The sequence below is a fragment of the Schistocerca serialis genome, chromosome 7 (assembly GCF_023864345.2).
Source record: "Schistocerca serialis cubense isolate TAMUIC-IGC-003099 chromosome 7, iqSchSeri2.2, whole genome shotgun sequence".
Classification (NCBI taxonomy): Eukaryota; Metazoa; Arthropoda; class Insecta; order Orthoptera; family Acrididae; genus Schistocerca; species Schistocerca serialis.
In genome coordinates, this window is record NC_064644.1 from 525,180,328 (window position 1) to 525,196,604 (window position 16,277).

Below are 16,277 nucleotides of genomic sequence, written 5' to 3' on the forward strand. Positions count from 1 at the left end.
TTAATGCAGTAGCGTATCTACCAAGTTTCGCTGCCATACGATGATTACAGACCACACTGGACCTCCGTGTGTAGCTGCAAGTCAATTATAACCACCCCGTACTACAGGACAATAGAGGTATTTACATTGCCAGTATATGCAGTATCGCAATGTATTGGTTTGTTTCTATGATTTACAGCACTAACTGATGGGATAACGGTAGTCTCGAAACACGCTGTGGTAAATATATCAAACATTTTATCACTGGTGCGCAACAATCGCAGTACTGACAATAGAGATTCTATTGCTATTAAGCTACGAATTCAAAATTTGCTAGGAAGGATTATTACACTTTATATTCTCAGTATTAGTGTCATAGTGTATAGTTTTTGAGTTTTTGTGCTAAGAAACTACCATTTCGAAATACACCAAGTGGGGAGTTTAAATATTTTTTCGAAACTGAAATCTACACGTTATTTGAAGAACGGAAGCAGAGAGCTCTATACACTGATGATTACCAGGAACGTGTGATGGATGATACTGAAAATCGTTGAAAGTCTAATGTGCAATGTATAATTCAATCCAAGCTGCACCTGGGTTCGAGTACAAAGCAAAGCAAATAAGTACTTTTGGCTAAAGACTGTTACATAGTACATTATGGTAAAGTGAGCACTGTTTCATGGTGTCATTCCTGTGAGGACAAGAACTGATATTCGTTTGAGTACATCAGACTGAGTGGAAAACCCCGTTGCACACCTATCTGCCTCAGGGCTTATGATACCCCTTTTTAAAAATTACTTGCACTATCGATCATTCCTTAGACAGGATGACGCAACGTTGTAAAACTTAAACATAACCTTTGAGACAAATGAGGCTAGCTTTTCAGCGAGGGGTCTCGTCTCCTTGACACACGCTCTCTCTTCTGCTGTCTTGTGCAAGACGAACGCTGCGATTAGGAGCCGCCATATTTTGTTCATGTTTGTTCGTTTTAGAACAAAAATGAAAAGCTAATTTTTACCAAAATGTTTGTAATTACCTTTCCTTAACCCATTCCTAACCTGTTTTAGCTTTAGCTTGAGACGACACAACGTGAACTGATCTTTTCATGATTTACGAATTCCAATTACGATTTCAAAAATTCAAATGGCTCCAAGCACTATGGGACGTAACGTCTGAGGTCATAAGTCCCCTAGACTTAGAACTACTTAAACCTAACTAACCTAAGGACATCACACACATCCATGCCCGAGGATTTGAACCTGCGACCGTAGCAGCAGCGCGGTAGCGGACTGAAGCGCCTAGAATCGCTGGGCCACAGCGGCCGGCTAAGATTTGTTGAATGCATTTTTATGCACGCCAATATTGGCGATTCAAACCTTTATAACCGATGCACGTCCTAGCATCGCCCTATTAACAACTGTCCGCAAAAACCAGCTAAACCGATCGTTTCAGTTTTTTTTTTTTTTGTTTTTTTTTTTTTTTTTTTTTTGTTTCAAGTAGAAATATTCTCTCTCAAAACAACTTGGAGAAATCTTTTGTTATCTCCCGAACCAGACACTGAGAGAAAAATTTTATTATAAATGGCGATAGAGGACCTGTGAAATTATGGTTGTTTTATGTTTCATGGAATCCCCACTCACCGGTTGTGGGACGAAAACATTATTTTTAAATTGAAGGACAAGATAACTTCTGAACAAAACTGGACGCAGCTGTGTAAAGCAACCTTAAATGAGGAACCCATTGTTGAAGACGACGCGACAACATCGCTATTTCAGATACTGACATTAACCATAGCAAGATTTCTGCTTCAGCTGGCCAGAGTGGATGAGCGGTTCTAGGCGCTACAGTCTGTTCTAGGGGACTGATGACCACAGCAGTTAAGTCCCATAGTGCTCAGAGCCATTTGAACCATTTCTGATTCAGCACGTGCAATTGATATTATCAGAGCATTCGTCTACTACCGTTTGATAAATGTAAATTTTCCTTCACTGAATTTAATTGTGTGTATATTGATGAGCTATATGTCACAATATGATGGCTATTTGCCAAACTTATGTATAATCACAAATGTACCCTGTGCGCCCTGAAGTAAATTGCTTATGCTAGCCACTATTTATTCTGAACTTAATTCTGTAGATACCTGTTCAAATCTTGGTTTCTGCAAAAATTTTCGAGATTATTTTATTAAATTTATTTGTTATGGTGAAATTAGGAAAAGTGAACAAAATATCTCCATGCATTAACAGTGACGTTGAAATGGACGCTGAACAAAGTGAACTGACAGTGTGGGTGTGGACAAGCAAATGCTAAATCCAGACACTGAAACTGATGACGTTTCAAGTGATGGAAATGCTCCTATGGACAATGCTTCCAATTAATCTGACTTGCAAACTAACAATCTGCCTATTGATCTGATTACACAAGTGTTGCAAAAACATAATAACTTGTCAACTGAACAACAAGAGTAACATCAAGGTCGTCAGACTCTTCAAACAGAACAGAAAAAACAATCCAATGAATTAGCGACTGATAGTTTTAATAACTTATCTGTAGATGGATGTTGGATGAGGATGGGCTGTCAGGATGCGCCATATTAAAACTTGTCTGAGTTTCCCAAGTGATTCATTATTTCCAGCTACAGTGCCCTCATTCCTCTCGGTCTGTGTCACCAGGTCCCGCAATGCTGAGGACACCACTTCACTGTCTGAGAAATGGCTTGGCGCAGAATGGCTGCCTCAGCAACCCGTCCAACACCCTGTGGTGTGTCGGCCTTGAATGGCTGCAGAGTTGTGACGACTACAGGATGCACCAGCAGTCGACTCAGCAGTCTCTGTCCCTGCCACCTCAGAGGCACCCACTGGGAGCTGCATGGCAAGCCGCAGCGTGCTTCCTCGCCGCCGTGGCTAAGATCATGGTGACAACAAGCGCCCACAATCCGGCATTCAAATCTGCTGCCCTCGCCTCGGGATGCCTCCGGCGTGAGTTGGGAGGCAACAAGACTGCCTGCAGTAGCGAGAAATGGCATGGCCCGCCGCTGGCTGGCTGCAGACCCCGTGTTGGCATCAGAGGGGTCGAACCAGCGATCCCCCGTGGACTGGAACACTGGCACCCCACCTGCTGCTGCGTGTAGCCGGTGGTGTTACATGCCGTGCCATCCAGGAGAGCTGTCACACTTGAATGCTCTCATTAGAAAACCTGCACCTATTCATATGCAGCTGTGCACCTCCGTTTTGCTAACATGCCACTCCGAGTCACATACTCATAACACCTAGATGGGCCGGTGGGCCCCTTTCTGCCTGTAACTTGCGACATGCAAGCTGTTGCATTTACTCTTTTAAGTGGTTCGACGGCCCTGTGGCCTCCATTCTACTTTGCAACCGCTGGTAAGCATAACTTACTGTCAACTGGTTTACATATCTGAACAGACCAGACTCTAGAGTTTGATTTAACAAGGTCATATTCTGCCTTGGCAAAACTCTAAAGTTGCTTCCAGCCAGTACAGCTGTGGTTGTGTAACATTCAATTGTGTGACTTCTGAAATGGATGCTGGCAGATGGTCCTCTTATGTTACATGCAGTTCCATTTATTAAAATTCCACTCCCCTCGAGCTCTATACATTTCGCTTCTGCAAATACTCCCTGCTCAAAACAACTTGCTGCTACTATCAAATTTTCGTAGGTGGAAAAGATCCAATGCATCGCGACCTGTTGCAAGCTCAATTTTGACTCCACAATGTCCCTTGGAGAGTCTATTTCTTTCCTCCTGGTAAAAAATAACTGCACCGTGCAAGTGTCTGGATTGGTGCTTTTCATCCTGGCTGGACATACCGTTACCTTCCCTCTATGGCAGCTCCGTAATTCCTCCCTTGTCATCTCGGCGTACCAGCTGTTAACTGCCGAGATCAGCAGTACCTCCTCAGTTTTTTACTTCTACCAACTTGCTCAACGCTCCCCCTTTCTGTGACCTGAGGACAGGGATTGTCATCACCCTTCCTCCCTCTTCAAAAAGACTGCTGTCCCCAGCAGGCTCACGATACTCGAAAACACGTACAACATATGAAAATAAAATGCTTAATTAATCTATGCAAATCCCAGTAATACATAACAAGAAAACAAGAAACTACAAATACTCTACTACTTTCTGGATCGCAAAGCATATGGTACGTCATGCTTCTTGGTTTTCCCTGTGCTTGACACCTCTCCCCAATCTCTCTTACTTCCTCTTCCCTTCCTCTGACATGTCTGGAATCACATCCGGACCACCCTTCAATGGCCGCAACCGCCCAATGTGTACTATCGTTGTTCTAATTGGTAGTTGAAGCTTAACATTAACGGGGGATGTGGTTTCAACTACTTGGAATGGCCCTTGATACCTCGTGATGAACTTCTTCATTTTCCCTTTTGGTGTATACAGGCTGGATATCATTTACCCATTGCCCTACCCTATACTGCAGTAAACTTCCTTACCACTTCACTGCGCCTTCCTGCCTTTCCGGAGTCTTCATATTCACCTCTTGTAACTGTTTCCAAACATCCCGAATTGTCCTCACGAATTGACCTACAGATTCACCGGCCCTTCCTTTCTGTAGCTTCACTAAATCAAACGGTGATGGCATTTTTCGCTACCTCAGACAGCGACAAACTGGTATTGGTATGGACTTTTGCATTATATGCGCATACAATATGCTTCAAATACTCGTCCCATTGATGGTGATGAGAATCCACATAAAAACTCAGCATCTTTCCGATTGTTCTGTCTATCCGTTCTGTCCTTTCGCTCGCCTGTGGACGCAATGCGCTCGTCCTCAACTTCTTTACGTTCAACAATTTACACAGTTCCTTCATTAAATCCGACATGCAGTTGGTCCCTTGGTCAGTAATTATTGTCTCTGGTGGGCCAAACTTCAAAATCCAGTTGTTTACTAACGCTTGCGTGACGACTGCTGCCTGTTGATTGGGCATAGCCATCGTTTCCACATACCTCGAATAATTGTCTATTATCGTCAGAAAGAATCTGTTACCCGATGGTGTTTGACTGAAAGGTCTTAAGACATCAATTCCCAACATAGAAAATGGACATGTAGCTTTCGGTAATCGTTGTAGCTGTATCCGTTTCTGACTCAAATCTGCTCTCTGCACACGTAGTATACAATTCTTGGATACTGATCCACATCTACTTTCCTACCCCTCCACCAATACTTCGCCACTCTCCTATCTGTTGCTCTACTTCCACCATGACCAGATACATGTGATCATGTGCTTGTTTTTAAAGCTCTCAGCTTTGCTGGCACTACTACCCTTGGCCCTAACTTTTTTCCCTGCACAGAAGACTGTTGTACATATTAAATTGTGGCTGTGTCCAATACAATTTACAATCGTTGTCAGCGTCCTGTAATTCTTGCCATACTGCTATGACTTCTACCTTTGCCACCTTTCTACTCAGTGCATCCGCATTACCGTGCTTCCTCCCAGGCTTGTGCATCACCTCGTAGTTGAATCCACTAAGCCTCACAGCCCACCTAGCGAGTCTAGTGGACGGATCCTTCAACCCCAACAACCACTTCAACGCAGCATGATCTGTCTCTACCCGAAATCTTCTCCAATATAAATAACATTTAAAATATGTGATTCCATAGATTATGCTAAGCATCTACCCCTCTATTGTTGAGTAAGTCCTCTCTGCTGCATTCAGCTGCCTAGACGCATAGGCTACAGGATGTTCTTTCCCATCAATTTCCTGAGTAAGAAGACATCCTAATGCTTGATTCAATGCATCACATGCTAGAATAAATTCCTTTTCAAAATCTGGAAACACAAGAACCAGACTTCATGTTATCACTTCTATCAGTTTGTCAAGCACTTTCTGACACTCTTCTGTCCACTCAAATTTCACACCCTTCTGTAACAACTGCTTCAATGGCTGTGCTAAATGTACAAAACCCTGCACGAACTTTCGATAGAAACTGCAAATTCCGACGAATGACTGCACTTCCTTAACTGTTTTCGGCTCCCGAAAAACCCTTACAGAATTTACCAACCTCAGATCTGTTCTTACTCCGTCCTTACTGATGATATGACCTAAATATTTCACTTCTTCCAGTGCAAAATGACACTTCCCCAGGCTCGGCTTTAAATGATCTGCTCTTAATCTCATAAAGACTTCCCTTAAAAGCTGTCTATGCTGCTCCATACTACTTGAAAACACTATAATGTCATCCAAATAGACAATACACTGCCGTGGTTTCAAACCCATCAACACACTGTCTACCAACCTCTGAAACGTTGCCGGAGCGTTTTTCAAACCGAATGGCATTCTGATGTACTGTTAATGGCTCCCAGGGTAGAGAAAGCAGTTTTTGGACGATCCTCTGGAGCCACCTCTAACCGATGATAACCACTTGTCAAATCCATTGTAGAAAAGTACTGGTACTATCCTAAGTGATCCAAAGTCTCTGATATGCTTGGAATAGGGTATGCATCCGTTACTGTCTTATTATTGAGGTATCGGTAGTCACAATAGAACCTGTATTTCTTAGTTCCATCCATAGATTTTTTAGGTACAACGACAATGCCTGCTCCCCAGCAACTATTACTATGCTCTATAATACCGTCCACAAGCTGTTCAACAATGAAATCCTCCACAATCGGCTGCAAATACCTCAGTATTCTGTATGTATTACGGTAAATAGTTGCTTCTTTCCCTGTTGGTATTCTATGTTGAACTAACGGAGTTGCTGGTAACGGCCATTGTGGAAAAAACAAATCCTTAAAGTCCCACAACAATTCTTCCATATGCTCTTTTTCTCCTCCTTTAAAATGCTTAACTTTGTTACACAATGCAGTTCTATCGGCAGTTAGTGGTTGATCGCTACACCTACCTCTCAAACACCAGTCATCGTCACCTGGTGCGTCCAAATTCGCTACTAAAACACCTTTTCTCAAATTCTCGTCTACAACGCTAAAATTATCCACGTTCACTGGAACTACTCGCCCGTCTTTTACCTCTTGTATGTGTACAGTACTACGTTTCACAAAACAACCTAATGGATCCAAAACTTCATTATCCTCCAATGGTTCAGTCACACATACCGTAAGCAGAGGTAGACCTGACTCTACACTTACCCAAAGCGACTTCCCGGTACCACTAGACACACACTCATGCACATTAAGCCTTAATGCTAATGTACGTGGCTCAATTGGTTTGTTCATTACGTTGAACACCCCTCGTGACAGCTCTGCATCGACAACAGCTTCCCCTAGCTGAAGTTAACATTCCACCAAGTTCCACAGTTCGTTGTCCAAGATCAATTTTGGCATGATGTTGATGCACGAACTCTATTCCTAGGATCATCTCGTAGCCCTCGCTTACTCGTGGTACTACCTCCTTCATGCATGCATCAAATCGGACTTTCCCTACGCAAAAGTCAACTGTCACTGACCACAAACATGTGACCACCTTATCCCCACTTCACGCAACCTATAACGTGGTAGCTCTAACCCTTCATCCCATTGAACTCATAGTAGCCACTGACACTTGCGCCCCTTTTTAGTTCCTATGGATCCTACCACTGAACATTCCACCTCTGCATGCGTATCTGTAGCATGAAATTAAACAGGAGCTCCCTTAGGTGGGTCTTGGGCCCCCTCTGACGTTTAACGATTGTCCACCTCTACTAACTCCACTTCTCCATCCTCCATGCTGCTGACTTCCACCACTTCCTCTATTCCTTGGTGACTGGGTACATTGCCTCTGCACGTGTCCCGTATGACCACACTTATAACATTTTATACCTGCTGTAAACACTGCTCGTCTATCATGTACCCTCATTGCCACGTCTATTTGCTCACGCTGAATTGCCAGCTGAATGGCTGAATACAAATCTTTCGGAGTCCCTTCATGCACTTTCCACAAAAATACACCAGGTGTCCTTTGCTCAGCCTTCTGCAACAGAACACCATTCACCTCATCACTCTGATCCAACTCTTAAATATACTCGTTAATTTCTCTTATCCTGTCCGCAAATTTCTCTACTGTCTCCTTCTGCCTCTTTGTCATTGTACTTAACCTCTCTCTAAAGAACCAAGTGCTATTCTGTTTCTTGTACCTTTGTAAAAGCCCTTCCTTTAACTGCCTAAACTGTCATGCCTTCCTTAAGGCCACAGAACACCTTACATATGTTTTCGCTCCACCCGTTAATCTAATCTTGGCTACATGTAACAACTGTTCATCAGACCAACCATTCATCACAGCTGAAGTTTCCAAGTCCTCCACAAACGAACGCACATCCTCAGATGCCTTCCCAGAAAACAAAATAATCAAACTCGCGGCGGCTGGATCAATCTCCTGCTGCCGCACCCTAAGCAAAAACGACTGATCCAATGCGGTTTTCCGCTCACTTCTAGATGTTAATACACTTCTCAACTCCATATTGTCCGCTGTCAATTGTGCTATCTTTTCCAACAAACTTCGTACTGCTTCTGGTTCCGACACACCTTGAGTCCCTGACTCTGCCACTGTGTTGCTTTCGTTCCCAGTTAGTCCTGAAACAAAACATTTAAGTACCCAAATAACCTGAGTTTCCACAGCTCCATATCATCATACCTGGTATCATCATACACCAATACAAAAGTAATCAAATGCCCCAAAAACCAACATCTTACTGCTCCAAACACACTAACACTTATACAACAATAAAAAACTAATACGCCTAAGCAAAACATCTAAAATGGCCTGCCAGGAGCCATACTGAAAACACAAACAAAAAAAGAAAGAAAACATCTAACACTCAAAAAGAAAATTGGTCAACACTCACCACTTTTTGTGACTGTAATGCAGGCAGTGGGCTCGAATGTCGTACTGTACAGACGACACCCACTATTCTGACACAAAATGTAGATGTTGGCGTGCGGTGGAGGAATGTAGGAAGTGAATGGAAACTGTCAGGATGTGGTGTATTAAAACTCATCCAAGTTTCACAAGTGATTTATTGTTTCCAGCTTCAGTGCCCCCAATCCTCTCGGTCTGTGTCACTGGGTCCCACAATGCTGAGGACACCACTTCACTGTCAGCGAAACAGCTTGGCTCAGAATGGCTGCCTCAGAGAACCATGCAATGTGCTGCAGTGTGTCGGGCTTGTAAGGGCACGGAGTTGTGAGGATGTCAGGATGTGCTGGCAGCAGCACCCGCTGGGAGCTGCAAGGCGGCCCGCGGCATGCTTCCTCGCCAGCATGGCTAAGATTGTGGCGACAACAAGCACCTGCAATCCAGTGCCCGAATCTGTGGCCCTCACCTCAGGATGCCTCTGGTGTGTGTTGGGAGCTAACAAGACAGCCCGCAGTAGCGAGACATGACATGGCCCGCCACTGGCTGGCTGCGGACCCCACATTGGCCTCAGAATATTGAAGCAGCGACGCCCCATCTGCTGCTGGGTGTAGCCAGTGGTTTGCCACGTCCAGGAGAGCTGTCACATGTGAATGCCCCTCGTTAGAAAACAGGCAGCTATTTATACGCGGCTGTGCGCCCCTGTTTTGCTAACGCGCTGCTCCGAGTCACATACTCATAACACCAAGGTTGGCCAGTGGGCTCCTTCTGCCTGTAACTTGCGCCATGCAAACTGCTTCATTTACTCTTTTCAGTGGTTCGACGGCCCTGTGACCTCCATTCTACTTCGCAACCGCTGGTAGGCGTAACTTACTGTCAACAGGCCCATGCATGGATGTAACTGGTGTGCTCAGAAATATTGCACCGAATCTAACTTCTTCCTATCTTAAACGTTGGTGCCGCTACATATCTATATAATATAGTAGTTTAGTAAGTGACCTATCACAGTTAAATACAGAATATCGTGCTATTCCAGGATGCATATCAGTTTTGAAGAAAGGACGGTGACAAATACTTGGTTTAAAACAGGGAGAAAACAAAGCGAAACTTTCGTCGATAAGCGGGGGACGAAAGCGGGGAAACAGTTAAAAGATCAGTGCAGTTACAGCAGAGCTTAAACAGATTAAAGTAACTTTAAATAACGATTCACCAGAATAGCGTCGCCAGATGATTATGCAAATTTCTACCAAGCAACAAGAAATATCTGCAGTCAAAAATTTAGTTCAAGCTGCAGCTCCGAGTGCAAACCCAATATGTAATGAAAGTCGTAATCCCACTCTTTTCCTACGCAGTAGGGTAATGCTGTGACTTGTAGAGGTTTGTTACCGACTATATGTACCATACAAAATACTGGAAACCTTTACGTTGCACAATGTCTTGCTTGAAGAGAGCGTAACTCAAACACAGATAATTCCAAACTTATACCACAGAATATTTCATATCCAGATGTATTAAGTCCTTCAAGATATGTTGCCAACTGGATACACGCAAGGAGACGAAGCGCTATGGGCAACACAACCGGCTGAGTACTGTCAAATTTATGAACAATTCAAACGGACCTTTTTGTACACTACTGGCCATTAAAATTGGTACACCACGAAGACGACGTGCTACAGACGCGAAATTTAACCGACTGGAAGAAGATGCTGTGATATGCAAATGATTAGCAGAGCTTCTCTCCCATGAGGCACCGCCTTATCGTAGCACTGTCCGTGTGGTCGGGACAGTTTGTGTGCTCCACAACTACTGGTAGGTCCAACCTAGCCGGGCAGGTCTCAGCAGAGGAGCCAGACAATGTGTGCCTCACAACGACCCATCTTATATCCTATATCCTACATATCCTATTCCCTACCCTCTCCTCAGTTACCATTCCTTTTCTTTCTCTAATTACCTTAACACACCACTGCCTTGTGGTTGGTTTCGGGAGGGATGAAGGCTAAGGGAGAAAACCCTGAAAGAAAATCTGGAGTGGGGCCCCAAAGGTGGTTGGAAGGCGTACTACGTCCCCTTTCGGCAGCTCCTGCAACCGAAGTGATACCAGACGTATTGGCTTGCCTTTCCTCTGGATATTATCATTTAGGTCGAGAGGGATACCGTGATGATTGGGCAACTCACGTGTCTTCATATTTATTGCTCAGGCTTGTAGCATCCTGGAGAGGACACTTCAGCGACGTCCAAGGACTTCGGCACAACACGGGAAGAGGCAGTTACCTGTTATAAGCTCTACCTGATTGGCGTAAGACTCGAGTGCCAGGGGCCACTTCCGACGGTGGGAGATATCATTGCATCTCATTGGACAGCTACCGCCCGCCTCAAGCTGGGCAGCCCCCAGCCAATGAGGTGCTGTTCCGCCACTATCCGCCTGCTTCACGGGGTGTGTGAAGCTTAGAATGAATCTGCGACAAGCGGGTTGGTGTAGTACACCTACCAACAACAAAAATGAAATAATTAAGAAATCACTATTTCGTATTGCCACCTGGAATGTTAGGACCATGTGTCCAAGGTACATTGACGATGCCCAAGAGGTTGATTTCAGCCGTAAGACTGCCGTAATTGACAGAGAGCTCCATCGTTTGAATGCTGACATCGCGGGACTGCAGGAGACGCGGCTTCCAGACGCGGGCTCTATCAGGGAGGATAATTACGCATTCTTCTGGCAGGGGAAGTTTCAAGACGAGCCAAGACTTCATTGCGTAGGATTTTCTGTTAAAAACACCCTCCTGGACTGTACTGTGCCACCATCCGGTGGAACAGAGCGAATTATTGATTTGAAAATATGCTCCTCAAGTGGCACTGTCAACATCCTAAATGTGCACGCTCCTACCTTATCATCCAGCATGGAAGAGAAGGATCTGTTTTATGACTTACTCAGTGACAGAATAGCCAAGGTACCTAGCGCCGAGACACTGTATATTCTAGGGGACTTTAATGCTAGAGTTGGATCAGATAACGACATATGGCCGAATTGCCTGGGACATCATGGGGTGGGAAAAATGAATGAAAATGGCCAGAGACTGCGTGACGTTTGCTGCTTTTATGGACTCTGTATCACAAACACATATTTCCAGCTTAAGGATCAGCACAAGGTGTCTTGGAGACACCTGCGCTCTCATCACTGGCATCAACTTGACTTAGTCATAGCTAGGCGTACAGGTCTCAAAAATGTGTTACTGACACGAAGTTATCATAGTGCTGATTGCAACACAGACCACGCACTCGTGGCGTGCACATTGAGGCTCACTCCTAAGAAATGTCACCACGCTAAACCGAGAGGTCAACCCCGTATCAACACAGATCATGTTCATGACACACAAAGAAAGCAGGATTTTGCCAGTAATTTTGAAAGTGCTTTCCCAGGAAACGTGCAAGCAGAAAGGAATGTTGATAAGAAATGGGCAAACTCTCGGGTGCAATCTACAAATCAGCAGTATTGGCTTATGGAATAAAAGGAAAAAGAAATAAGGACTGGTACGAGCAAAATTTGGAAGAAATGGATCCAGTCACTGAGGCTAAACGGAAAGCCCTGCTTGCTTACAAAAGAAACCCAAATGAAAGAACTCGAGATGACCTACGAAAAGCAAAGAACATGGCACAGCAAACATCCAGGAGATGCGCAAATAACTACTGGCTGAATTTATGTGCAGGTATACAGAAAGCGGCCGATTCTGGGAATGCTAAGGCAATGTACGATGGTATTAAGAAAGCAATTGGACCAACTGTCAGAAAAACAGCTCCTCTGAAGTCCAAGACGTGTTAAGTCATTACTGATGAAGGCAAACAAATGGAACGCTGGGTTGAACACTACCTCGAGTTGTATGCAGCCGAGAATGAAGTTAGCAAGGATGCATGTGACGCCATCAAACAAATGCCAGTTATGGAACAACTAGATGCAATGCCTACTATGGAAGATTTTAGTAGAGAAATAGATTCTCTTGCTAACGGAAAGGCACCAGATGAGGATGGGATCCCTGCAGACGTTATTAAGTATAACAAGTCTGTTCTTCTCAAACATTTATATTCACTTATCACAACCAGCTGGGACGAAGGTTATGTCCCGATGAGTATGCGGAATTCGAGGATAGTTACTCTATATAAACAGAAAGGGAACAGAAGTGACTGTAACAATTACCGAGGCATTTCATTACTAAGTGTAGCCGGGAAAGCTTATGCAAGAGTCATCCTAATGCGATTACAGATCTTAGCTTCCAGAATCTACCCAGAATCTCAGCGTGGCTTCATGCCCGACCGATAAACCGTAGATATGATCTTCTCCTTAAGACAGCTACAAGAGAAATGTTGTGAGCAGCAGAGGCCACTTTATATTGCTTTCATTGACCTTGTTAAAGCGTTTGATTTAGTGAGCAGAAATGGGTTTTTCAAACTGTTGCAGAAGATTGGATGCCCACCTAAACTACTACAGATAATTGTCTCTTTCCATGAGAAAACACAAGCAACATTTTGCTTCAACGGTAAAACATCGGAAGCATTCCCTGTTAATAGCGGTGTGAAACAGGGGTGTGTGTTAGCTCCTACATTATTTGGGATTTTCTTTTCCCTTCTGCTCAGATTTGCCTTTGAAGACTGTGAGGAGGGAGTGTATCTACATACGAGGTCTGATGGAAATCTTTTCAACATTGCTCGCCTCAAGGCCAAGACCAAAGTAAATACAGTTGTTATCCGTGAGTTGTTATATGCGGACGATGCAGCTCTAGTAGCGAACACAGAAGATGAGCTGCAGTATATAATCAACAAATTATCAAATGCCTGTGAAAAGTTTGGTCTACTCATCAGCCTTCAAAAGACTATGATCATGGCGCAGAGCACTACCAACCTTCCATCCATTAGCATTGATGGCAATCCTCTCCATTTAGTTGATGACTTTACCTACTTAGGATTCACAATATGTAGCAACTTGTTCATGGACACTAAAATTACTAACAGAATCGCAAAGGCATCATCTGTCATGGCATTGAAAAACAGAGTATGGAACAACGGACTGCTTACCACAAAAACTAAATTAAAAGTCTACAACGCTTGTGTTATAAGCACCCTTCTCTATAGCTGTGAGACATGGACAACTCTTTCTAGGCATGAATCTCGACTCAACAGCTTCCATCTCCGCTGTCTCCGGAAGATCCTTCAGATCTCTTGGAGAGATATAGTACCCAACACCGAAGTCTTTCATCGTGCAAACACAACCAGCATCTTTGCACTCCTGAGTCATCGACGTCTAAGATGGTTGGGACATGTCAGGCGCATGGATCCTGAACGGATACCGAAACAGCTGCTGTACGGAGAACTTCAGGAGGGTGTGAGGCCAGTGGGACGACCGCATCTTCGTTTCAAGGATGTCTACAAGAGAGACTTGACCAAGACCAGAATCACTCCATGTCGCTGGGAAAGCATTGCAGATGACCGTGTCAAGTGGCGAGTAACTGTGCGCAACGGCGTCAAGCTCTCAGTGGACGAACACACACAGGAACAAATCAGGAAGAGGACAAAGAGAAGAGACAGAGCGGCTTCTGTTCGAAGTCCCTCAAATTTCACATGTCCAATCTGCAGTAGGGACTGCCACTCTCGAGTGGGACTTTTTAGCCGCAGCAGACGCTGCAGACTCTGAACCAAGCATGCTACACCATGATCCCTCAAGGATGGGCGGATGCCATTAGTATTAGTAGCTTTTCAGAGCATTCACACAAGGTTGGCGCCAGTGGCGACACCTACAACGTGCTGACATGAGTAAAGTTTCCAACCGTTTTCTCACACACAAAGAGCAGTTGACCGGCGTTGCGTGGTGAAACGTTGTTGTGATGCCTCGTGTAAGGAGGAGAAATGCGTACCATCACGATTCCGACTTTGATAAAGGTCGGATTGTAGCCTATCGCGATTGCGGTTTATCGTATCGCGACATTGCTGCTCGCTTTGTTCGAGATCCAATGACTGTTAGGAGAATATGGAATCGGTTGGTTCAGGAGGGTAATACGAAACACCGTGCTGGATCCCAAGGGCCTCGTATCACTAGCAGTCTAGATGACAGGCAACTTGTCCGCATGGCTGTAACAGATCGTGCAGCCACTTCTCGATCCCTGAGTCAACAGACGGGGACGTTTGCAAGACAACAACCATCTGCACGAACAGTTCGACGTCGTTTGCAGCAGCATGGACTATCCGCTCGGAGACCATGACTGCGGTTACACTTGACGCTGGATCACAGACAGTAGCGCCTGCGATGGTGTACTCAACAACGAACCTGGGTGCACAAATGGCAAAACGTCATTTTTTCGGATGAATCCAGGTTGTGTTTACAGCATCATGATGGTCGCATCCATGTTTGGAGGTCCGCCCCGGTAGCTGAGTGGTCAGCGTGACAGACTGTCAATCCTAAGGGCCCGGGTTCGATTCCCGGCTGGGTCGGAAATTTTCTCCGCTCAGGGGCTGGGTGTTGTGTTGTCCTAATCATCATCATTTCATCCCCATCGACACGCAGGTCGCCGAAGTGGCGTCAAATCGAAAGACCTGCACCAGGCGAACGGTCTACCCCACGGGAGGCCCTAGCCACACGACATTTCCATATCCATGTTTGGCGACATCGCGGTGAATGCACATTGGAAGCGTGTATTCGTCATCGCCGGCCAGAGTGGCCGTGAGCTTCTACGCGCTTCAGTTTGGAACCGCGTGACCGCTACGGACGCAGGTTCGAATCCGACCTTGGGCATGGATTTGTGTGAGGTTAGTTAGGTTTAAGTAGTTCTAAGTTATAGCGGACTGATGACCTCTGATGTTAAGTCCCATAGTGCTCAGCGCCATTTGAACCATATTCTTCATCGCCATACTGGCGTATCACCCGGTGTGATGGTATGGAGTGCCATTAGTTACACGTCTCGGTCACGTCTTGTTCGCATTGACGGCACTTTGTACAGTGGGCGTTACATTTTAGATGTGATACGACCTGTGGCTCTACCCTTCATTCGACCCCTGCGAAACCCTACATTTCAGCAGGATAATGCACGACCGCATGTTGCAGGTCCTGTACGGGCCTTTCTGGATAGAGAAAATGTTCGACTGCTGCCCTGGCCAGCACATTCTCCAGATCTCTCACCAATTGAAAATGTCTGTTCAATGGTGGCCGAGCAACTGGCTCGTCACAATACGCCAGTCACTACTCTTTATGAACTGTGGTATCGTGTTGAAGCAGCATGGGCAGCTGTACCTGTACACGTCGTCCAAGCTCTGTTTGACTCAATGCCCAGGCGTATCAAGGCCGTTATTACGGCCAGAGGTGGTTGTTCTGGGTACTGATTTCTCAGGATCTATGCACCCAAACTGAGTGAAAATGTAATCACATGTCCGTTCTAGTATAATATATTTGTCCAATGAATACCCGTTTGTCATCTGCAATTCTTCTTGGTGTAGCAATT